General features: G+C 35.7%; 1 non-coding gene across 1 annotated transcript; it reads right to left on the bottom strand.

Annotated features, from left to right (window-relative positions):
- Window positions 1–10141: 10141 nt before the first annotated feature.
- LOC117033500 (U6 spliceosomal RNA) lies at window positions 10142–10248 on the bottom strand. The gene has a single exon (XR_004424895.1). It is a non-coding gene; the product is annotated as a U6 spliceosomal RNA (small nuclear RNA).
- Between the last annotated feature and the right edge of the window lie 292 nt (window positions 10249–10540).

Raw genomic sequence — 10540 nt, forward strand, 5'->3', positions numbered from 1 at the left:
GTAAATAAAAAAGACATAGACAAAAAGATAAGATTTCATATACACATCACCCAGGATAACACATAAAATTTTTGCTAATATACCAGAACTTCCTTGGGTTCCATCTCCAGTTACATTCCCTCTTCATTAGAAGGTAACCAATATCCTGAAATTTAAATGCTCCATTTCTATGTATCCCTTTATACACCCATTTTTATATGTGTCTACTACACAATTTATATCAATTTAACTCTTTAAAAGAAACTTTATATAAATGATAGTTTATATATGTGTGCATATATGTGCACATATCTTAATTTACCTTATTTATTCATTCAGTGTTATATTTGTGAGATTTGTACTTATTGATGCATATGGCTCTGTTTTTTTTCAATTTTACTGTATAAATATATCAGAATTGAGAATTGATTTATCCACTTAATCATCCATGGTAATTTAGATCAACAATTTCCAATAGAATCTTCTGCAATGATATAAATGTACATATGGCTATTGAGCACTTTAAATGTAGCTGGCACAACACAGTAACTAATTTTATTCTATTTAACTTAATTAATGTAAACGTATATAGCCATATGTGGTCAGTAGTTACTGTACTGGGAAGCACAGATTCTTATTGTTTCTAATTTTTGTTGTATCAGGCAATGCTTGTATATATATATATATATATATATACATATATATATATATATATATATATCCCAAAACTGTAATAAAATTACCACATTGTTCTGTAGGGTTATTGTAACAATTTATACCCCTACTGGCAGTGTGTGAGAATTCCTGTTTTCCTACTTCCTACCCAACTCTTACTATTGTCAAACTATAAGTATGTAAATACTAAGAGTCCTAAAAATTTTTTTATTATGCTTTTAATTTCTATTTACTTGATTACAAGAGAGGTTGAGTGACAGTCATATTATTTATTGGCCACTTTGAGTTAAACAGCTGCTCATAAAATTTGTCCATTTATTTTGTTGGCAAAATTTTAAATGTAGAGCAATATTTGGTTGGGCATTAATATCTCCATCATATTCAAGAAGAATCTGATACAAAAGGAAGCAGAGAATCATCCAATGTCATGCTAGTGATGAAGTTGAGGTTTTTTTGTTTGTTTGTTTTTCTGATCCTAGTCTTTTCCCTTTGGACTTTGGGATTTGGATGATTTTCTTATTCGGGGGAGCTATGAAAGAATCAAGCATCGTGGCTCCTGGTTGCCACATGTGTCACTTAAGTGGGTTGAGAAAACAGAGTCAGTGTAGCTTGACTGTCGAGTGTTCTGTGGTCACCTGGCGCAGAGTTTGGCTGTGTACAGTTAAGATGACCCAACCTGGAGAAGTTCTCTGTTGGGATGCAGCAGTCGTTCATTTTCTGGACCTGCCCAGCAATGCTGCTTTCCTAGTGTCTGAGGTTCCTTCAGATTTGAAGTCACTCATGGGTTTCCTACCTTAAGCACCTCCCAGCCCCTATAATTCTCTCATGAACTCATCCCCTCCCCGGAATACAGCACACGCTAAACCTGTTTTTTCATTTTAGCAATAGATTTAGAAGGTACAGATTTTGATACGGCTAACATTTCTCCAGAATGGGTTCTGTCCTTCCATCATGATATGAATATGTATATACACATATCTATAAATATCCCTGCATGTTACGATCTATATCTATATTAAGTTAAGCAAGACTTCATACTCATGTTCAACTCTAATCCATTATCACAGGACCATTCCATTCTCTTCCACTCATTTATCTGTTTCTACTTGTTTATTTCACTCCAACAGTGAGAAACCGTGTCCCTCAATCCACTATCCAATTGCAATTATGATTACAATTTCTCAAATCAAATAAACATGCATAGCGTTTCCAAAATTAACCCATACTCCTGTGGGGCATAATTTGTCAAAGTGCTGTGCATTTGGACAATAGTTTTACTTTTAGTCTTACAGACTACTCATTTCCAAAGTTACTTATCTCATTTTCCTTTCCCCTACCCCACCTCCTTCAAAAAAGCTGTTTGATACATATATAATAGATATTCTTCTGTCACAGTCTACATTCCATCCTAGGGTCCACCGATATCTTAAATGATTTTTTTTTTAATTGCATATAGGAAGGTTCAATTTTGAGCTACCAAATTCTGTAGATTTTCACAAATACATAGTGTCATATATCCAGTATTACAATATCATAAGAATAGTTCACTGTCCTAAAAACATCCCCTTTTCTTCATGTATTCAATTATTCCACCACAACCCTTCCCCCTTCTTGTCCCCTGGCAACCATTACTATTTATTGTCTTTTGATTTTGCTTTTCCACGATGTCATATAGTGGGTATCATAAAGGATGTAATCTTTTCAGATTGACTTTTTTCCCTTACCAATATGCATTTACATTTATTTATGTCTTCTCATGGCTTGACAGTCAATTCCTTTTAATCATGAATAACATTCCACTGTATGGTTGCACCACAGTTTATCCGTTCACCTATTGAAGGACAGTCTTGGTTGATTCCAGTTCTGGACAATTACGAATAAAACTGCTATAAACTTTCAGGTGCAAGTTTTTGGGTTTGTTTCTGTGTGTGTGTGTGTGTGTGTGTTTATATTTGTTTGTTTGCTTTTTGTTTGTGTGTGTGTGTAAGTTTTCCAGTTAATTGTTTATATACTTAGGAGACTGACTGCTAGATTATATGGTAAGGTTATGTAAGAAACTACCTTCATAGAATACTACCAAGCTGTATTCGAGAAGGGCTGGCTGTACCCTTTTGTAAGCCCACCAGCAGTGAGTCAGAGTTACTGTTGTCTGCATCCTGGGTAGTGTAAATTTTTGGGAATTCAGCCATTTTAATAGGTGTATTGTGGTACCTCATTGTTGTCTTAATTTACATTGTCCTTAGGAAAAATGATGTTGATCAGTTTTGCATATGGTTCTTTGTTTTCTTTGTCTTTTTTGATGAGGTGTCTTTTCTTTCACTCATTTCTCAAGTAGATTGTTTGTTTTCTTATTGTTGAGTTTTAGGTATACTTTGTATATTTTGGATATAAGTCCTTTATAAGATATGTGTTTGGCAAATGTTTTCTCATTGTCTATAACTTGTTTTTTCATCCTCTTAACAGTGCCCGTCTGTCCTTTCTCCTCACCATCTCCCTAAAGGCATAATGGAAAATTTTTAGGATCTTCATTGTGAGAACATGGTAAGGTTCCTGGAGATAAAGCTTATGCAAGTGTGGCTCCCCCAAAACTGAGATGCCAGGATGTTTTGTTCTGCTTTGTTTTTTTTTTTTTTTCTGGCACTGAGTCCACACTCAACTTTCAGTAATTCATTAAGATTCCCTTATCATTGTTCTTACCAGTTTATGGCTTCTCGCTGTGACTTTCTTGAAGCACCTGTCTCTTCCAGGAGGTAGTTTGTCTTGTAACCTCTATTCTCTAATGTGTTCTAGAAAACTCATTGATTTACTGTTTGTCCAGCTTTTTTTTTTTTTTTGTAAGAATGAACAAGAGTGATAGCTTTCAAGATCTTTACCTTATTGGAACTGAAACCAGAAATCTAATGTATTTTTTATAAGTAGAACTTACTTTATTATTATTTTTTTTTAAAAGTTTTTTTGGGAAAGGGGAACAGGACGTTTTTTTTTGTTTGTTTGTTTGTTTTTTGTTTGTTTGTTTGTTTTATTTGGGAACAGTGTGTACTTCCAGGACTTTTTTTTTTTTCCAAGTCAAATTGTTGTCCTTTCAATCTTAGTTGTGGAGGGTGCCGTTCAGCTTCAAGTTGTCCTTTCAGTCTTAATTGTGGAGGGTGCAGCTCAGCTCCAGGTCCAGTTGCCGTTGCTAGTTGCAGGGGGCGGGGCCCACCATCCCTTGCGGGACTCGAGGAATTGAACTGGCAACCTTGTGGTTGAGAGCCCACTGGCCCATGTGGGAATCGAACCGGCAGCCTTCGGAGTTAGGTCCATGGAGCTCTAACCGCTTGAGCCACCGGGCCGGCCTCCTTTACTTTATATTTTAATTTATGTTAGTTATTTACTTTTTTTTTTTTGCATTTTGATTCTTTTTTTCTGGTTTAGTAAAATTAGGGTTGATTCCATATTTCCCATTGCCAGCTTGGGTGTGTTGCCAACTTTAGTGTGTTTCTCCATCCCATTAATTGTTAACCTAGAATTCATGTGGTTATTCAACAAATATTTATTGATTGCCCACTATTTATTGTTTCTTCTTGGCATAGAATAAAACCGTGAACAAAATGTATAAGTTCTTGCTACAGTTGAGTTTAAATTATAGTTATTCCAGTGAAGAAAAGAGACAATAACTATGAAGCAAACAAATACACAATAATATTTCAAGCAATAAGTGTTATGAAGAGAAAAATAAATCAACTAATGGGTTGGAAATTGATAAGATTTTTTCCCATTAATCATGATATTTGGGAAAATTCTTGCTAAGGAAGATGTATATTTCTAAAAATAATCAAGCACATTTTTCTTGTTTAATTCAAAAATAAAATATCGAATGCTTTTCCTATAAATACGTTCTCCTACCATCACGCCCTAGTGTTACTCCCACGAGACACTCAAAATGTTATATTTTTTATTTCTTCCTGTTTTCCCTTCAGTACCCGTATATATTTACTTATGTAGACTGTTTTTATTTAGTCTATTATTAGAATTTCCTTAAAATCCTTCGTCTATATATTTTTCTTTATATTATAGTGCCAATATTTATTTTATATTTACTTATATGTATATACTTAGAGCTTTATGTAAACTGGTATTGCTATATATTTTACACATTTCATTATACAGTTTTTTAAATTTTTCCTCATTTTAGAGATTAATATACATATTTGTTGGTTAGAGCCCTCACTCAAGTATCTCCCTTAAATCATGTGTGATAAAATCATGAATATGTAGAAATATTCTTCTTTTTTCTTTGTAAGATATTGACAGCTTTGTTGCGGGTAACATTTTTTGTATCACAGTCATTTTCTGTTGTTGTTATTCTACTACCTTTTAATTTCTGGTCCCGTATTTCCCCGAAAATAAGACCTAGCCAGACCATCAGTTCTAAGCGTCTTCTGGAGCAAAAATTAATACAAGACCCGGTCTTATTTTAATACAATATAAGACTGGGTATAATATAATATAATATAATATAATATAATATAATATAATAGCAGGTCTTATATAATATGATATGATATGATATGATGATATGATATGATACCAGGTCTTATATTAATTTTTGCTCCAAAAGATGCATTAGATCTGATGGTCCGGCTAGATCTTATTTTCGGGGAGACATAGCACTGCAAATGAAAAATCCAATACAACTCTGATCTTTGCCACTTTAACATAATTTTTCTCCCAACTTGAGTTTAAAGAATTTCTTCTTCATCCTTGAGTTTTTATATTTGGCTCTAACACTTCTTATGTGTGGTGTTACTTTTCTTTGTCTGCCCACTGGAGCCCTAATCTTACTGGAATGAGTAATGGCGATTCTCCAAATGGTACAAGAAAAAGATGGTTGACAGTCTGTCAACCAATAGGGTGTACATTCTTCATGAGGCATCAGTGCTCTTCACTTTCCCAGCCTCATGAGTAGGAGGACTCACGCACTTTTGGCTCCCTGGAGACTAGGCAGATCAAGCAAACCTGCACAGGATCAATGTGGTTCTTACACTTCTGTTGGCCAGGCTCTCTAGGAGATAGAAATAGATATAGATATAGATAGGTATAGATATAGATAGATATATAGATATAGATGATATGGATACATAGACACAGACATAGATATATGCTTTGTCTTTACACTACAGTTCTCTTAAAGTGGCCTCTAGTCTTTGCACTGGACAAAAGAGCATTGCACTGTCTGAGTCCTATTGGATACCCCTAGAGAAGAAACTTTTACTACTCAGGTACCTACAGGGATCAGAAAGTGCTTACTTCAGGACAATTGGCTGAGTTAGAGTTGGGAGGGAAAGGAAAAAAAATGCTAATAAGTCACTGTTTTCCTGGAATCTATTCCAGAAATTGTCTCTCTAGTTACTTACTGATATTTGGAGGTTGCAGGGTACTACCCAGTCCCTCAGAAAAATGCTTAGGCTAAGTGGATAAAAACAACCTTAGGAAGTACAATCAGAATGATACATTATGTATCTTTTTGAAAATAGCTTAATGTTCCAAAGTGAGCATATATATATATTTTTTTTTCCTAACAAAGCTAACACATTGTCAGTGTATTCACATTTTTTTCAAGATTTAGCAAGATTTCTTATTTGAAAATATAAATTTCATAATGTCAAAAGGATTGTAGCCAGATTCTTATGATGAGAAATTCTTTCTTTTTGATGAGACTATGTAAGTTCTACTCTCTTAGAAAATAAATTTTATTTATTCTTTTTAGTGATTGTTGAACTGCTTCAAAATAATCCACATCCTCCTCTTAATCATGTGCTTTGTTAGTGTTTGGTTAATATACTATAATTAGTTGTTTGAATATTAGTCTCCCTAAATATTTTTCTCCATGAACACTTCAGACTGTATATATTATATTTCTGAATATAGTCACTAGTATTTATGGGTGTTAAATAAATGTTGACTTGAGTGTAATGTTCAATCAGATGAAGATATTCAGTCATGTGACATTTTAGAAATAACTCAATTAATTTTGTTAAAAGTCCTTATTGAGACTACTTGTAAGAAGCATTATTGCTTAATAGAGAATTTAAATTTAATTTTTACCCTTAATCAACACAAAGTCTGGAGTCATGTGTAATAAAATTCCAAATAATTCCCAGAATAATTGAGCCTATGCTGAAATATAGGCGTTTCCTAATAAATGGAATCCTATTCTCAGTTATAATCAACCTAGAAAACTGTATCCAGATTTCTTTTATCACGTAAAAGGTCACATGGTTATCACAGATTTACTCAGTGTGACTTAGAATGAATTTCCCAATAATTTACATGTTAATTTGCCTCAACTTTCTGTATCATAAATGTCTGGAGCATTGCCTGGGATAGGTAAACTTTTAGTAGAAAAATAATTTCTCTTGTATACATCTGTGTGGGAAGCACTTTGCAAAGGTAATGAAAGATGATACCTAAGTAGAAAGACCCCCAAATGGAAGGTAGGCTGGTGTACAGGGTAGAGAACACAGTGACACTACAAAAGTCTCAAGGGAAGCTGAGTCTCCATCTGTTAAGATCAAGACACAAGCTTTATAGCCTTGAGCATGACTTTGAAACCGTTTGCATTATTTACTCCAGTGGTAAGATTCAGTGAGTCTCGAATTAATAAAAATGACTTTCTTGTATAACACTAAGGAAAATAATTTGTCTCACAGAAGTATGACTATGTATTTAAATTAAATAGCAGGTGCACAGGGTACGCGTATACAGATGGCAACGTGATGCAGGCCAGGTGTGCTGAGGTTTTAAACTGATACTGAGTTTGTTGTAAGGGACACAACACCATCTGTTACTTGTGAGAATAGTTATCTTGATTGTTGTTGAACTCATTTGACTCTTCAAGTGGGTGGATAGATGATGTTAGTTTTCCCTTGTAGAAACCAAGGACATGAGATTGGTGGCTGCCTCTTGATTTTTGGACCTGTCATTAAGTAATGGTTACTTCAGGCTTCAAATAGGACAGCCATAAAAGTCATTTTATGATTTTAAATTGTAAATTGGAGGCAAAATATTGTACATGCAGCAAACATGTCTAATGTAACCCACAAACACTTCATAATGATTTCATTTCTCAATGCTGTCTGCTTAAACTGAGACAGTACGTCACTATGTCAAGTAACCCAATATGGGGACAGAGCCCCAGAGACCAGTTTCCAGGCTCTCAGCCTCACGTGGAAAGGTGCTGGCTCGGGTAGTAGATGGCCATCAGCTGTGACTAGTTGGCCATCAGCTGTTACCGGTTAACATTAGCCACTGATATAACTACCGTGGCTGCGTTGGGACGTTGGTTGGTTGGCAGAGAAGTAGACGGAGGATTTCGGCTAGCAAGTGGGGTCAGCTGGCAGAGAAGTTGACGGTGGATTACGGATCGTGTGTCTCCTGCTTCCTGTGTCTCCAATGAAGCCACCAGCAAGAATACAGTGGTATGACTCCCCTATCTATGGCTCCGTTGGTGTTCCTTTTTGGCCTCACCATATCCTGCGTTCTTGTGTGGGGAGCGGGAGCTGAGTGCCTGCATGACACCCAGCTAGAAAGTTTACAGAATCTGGCTTTGGAATGATCAAAGTAAACTGAGGACCAGAGGTTCTTTGCCACAGGCGTTCCTAATTAGCTCGGGCAGCTACAAGGCCTGGCAGTAGGCATACAAGCCCGACCCTATACAGTCTTGGAGTTTTGGTAGAAGATAAGGAGCTTGGATGTCCAGGATGCACAGACATGGTATGCTAGCTCAGGAATCTCCATCACCAGCATCTACCTGCTTAGACCACCCGGGTGACATCAGTCTCACATCACGTCCCATAGCATTTTCAGTAGACCACAACTCAGGCCCAGCACCCCCATGTGCCATAGGGAGGGCTGCAGTGGACTGCAGTCTCTGCTGAACCAGATTATGCCAGCCTGGCAGTAAGACCATCTCAGTCAACAAGGGCCTCCTGTAAGGAGTAGAGACCAATCCCACCCCATTGCCCAGGACCTGGCTTGTGCACTGACCTCTGGGCTGAGGTATCAGCGGGTGATAACTAGGACACAGCACATTGGTAAATTGCTGGGGCAGAAGCTAAGGGTTAGGATTATGGAAAATGTCCCAGCCTTGTTGGAGGCTGGCCTACTCACTGGTGATGTGGGGCCCTCCCTGAAGTTGTTTTTTTTAAAACTATGTTTAGGATTCGCACTGGATTAAGCACCAGTTCATCCATTTAAAACCAGTGCTTGATCCATGACTAATATTAAGAAAACCAATTTGATTATTCATTTTGTCAATCAGGTGTAGAGCCACCACGCAGCAAAGGATCCTTTCAGCGGTGGCCAGGGTTATGATATAAAACAAGAGTTGGCCTCCATGATGTATACTATATCTGTGTGGACTGGCATGAACTGGCCTAGGACTAGCGCATGTAATAATTAGAATTGATTTACAAAATCAGAGGAAACTCCAGGTCTCTACTCAGTTTCCCACGAGGCACAAATCGGCTCCTACAACGTTCAGTAAAATACATTCCAGGCCTTGGGCTAGGCATCTTTCACAAAGTATGTCATCTCATCCTCGTACCAAGTTGGTGAGGTACACATAATTGGAAGAATTTTAGAGAATGAGATTGAGGATTTGCATTTTAGAGTTACCTGCTTTTACAAAAGCAGGAAGTAATTTTTCTTTCCTAACTACACCATCATGACTCATTATTAGCTCTCTTCGTGGTTTAAAACTTTTCTGGAGTAGTTTTGCATTTTCATATGTAACTCAAAATAATCCCTCAATTTATACATAATAATTGCCTATTTTGTCTTGGAGTTGAAAAATAGAGGTAAAACACATTTTCTGTGTTTTGTTTAATAAATTCTCATAATCTGGAGGGAAAGTAAAATTAAATGAAGAGATACATGAATCAAATCACACAAACAAAATAACACATTTAACTGAAAAACAGTGGGGGAGGTATACTCGTATACATATTTACATTGACACACAGAGAGGGTCAACAACTAGAATCCTAAATTATGCCAGATGAAAAATAACTATTTTTGTATCTGTACGAGACTTGCATTTTTTATAATCGTCTTCCTGAGTGTCTGCCATAAAATGTGAAATAAATTATCTTTGCTTTCAGTAAAATTACCATTAAGCTTTGAAAATGGCTGAGTAAAAGGTATTATTTGTAAACCTACAGTACAATTTCTAAGTCAAATTGAAATTTAAGAAACTCAGCTATTCTTTTTCTTTTACAAAACACAAGTTATGCTTACAGAATGCCCTTATTTAGATTTAATTAATGTATAGATAAGAACATTATAAAAAATTATAACACAGTATCCAACCAATCTTCTGTTTATGGTACTATAATAACATACTTTAGAAAGTGCACTACAAAAGATTTTCAGTTTTATTTTATGGTGTTTAAATAAAGGAACTTCAGTAAGTTAATTAAATGAGGACTTTATTTATTTGTTTATTTTATTTATGGAATGCTTCACCAATTTGTGTGGCATTGTTACACTGGGGCCATGCTAATCTCCTCTGCATCGTGCCACTTTTAGTATATGTGCTGTGGAAGTGAGCACGGATATGTTTTCAATTTAATGAAAGAATGGTTTGATGGAGAATAATCGAACTATAGATTCCTTGGGCCTAAAAGTGACATCAATGGCACCCATCAAAAGCAATATAGATTTATGGCCTTATATTTAATTTCTTCCATGTTTAGTTGTGTCTTATAATAGATGATACTGATGAGGTATTTATTAATATCGACCTAAATGTAACTTTTTCACACTAGAAACTATTACTCTGTTCAAAAAGTATAGGATGGATACAAGCAGTTCTTTTACAATTAGAGCAAATCATTTATGTATT

This window comes from Rhinolophus ferrumequinum, chromosome 13, assembly GCF_004115265.2.
Source record: "Rhinolophus ferrumequinum isolate MPI-CBG mRhiFer1 chromosome 13, mRhiFer1_v1.p, whole genome shotgun sequence".
NCBI lineage: Eukaryota > Metazoa > Chordata > Mammalia > Chiroptera > Rhinolophidae > Rhinolophus > Rhinolophus ferrumequinum.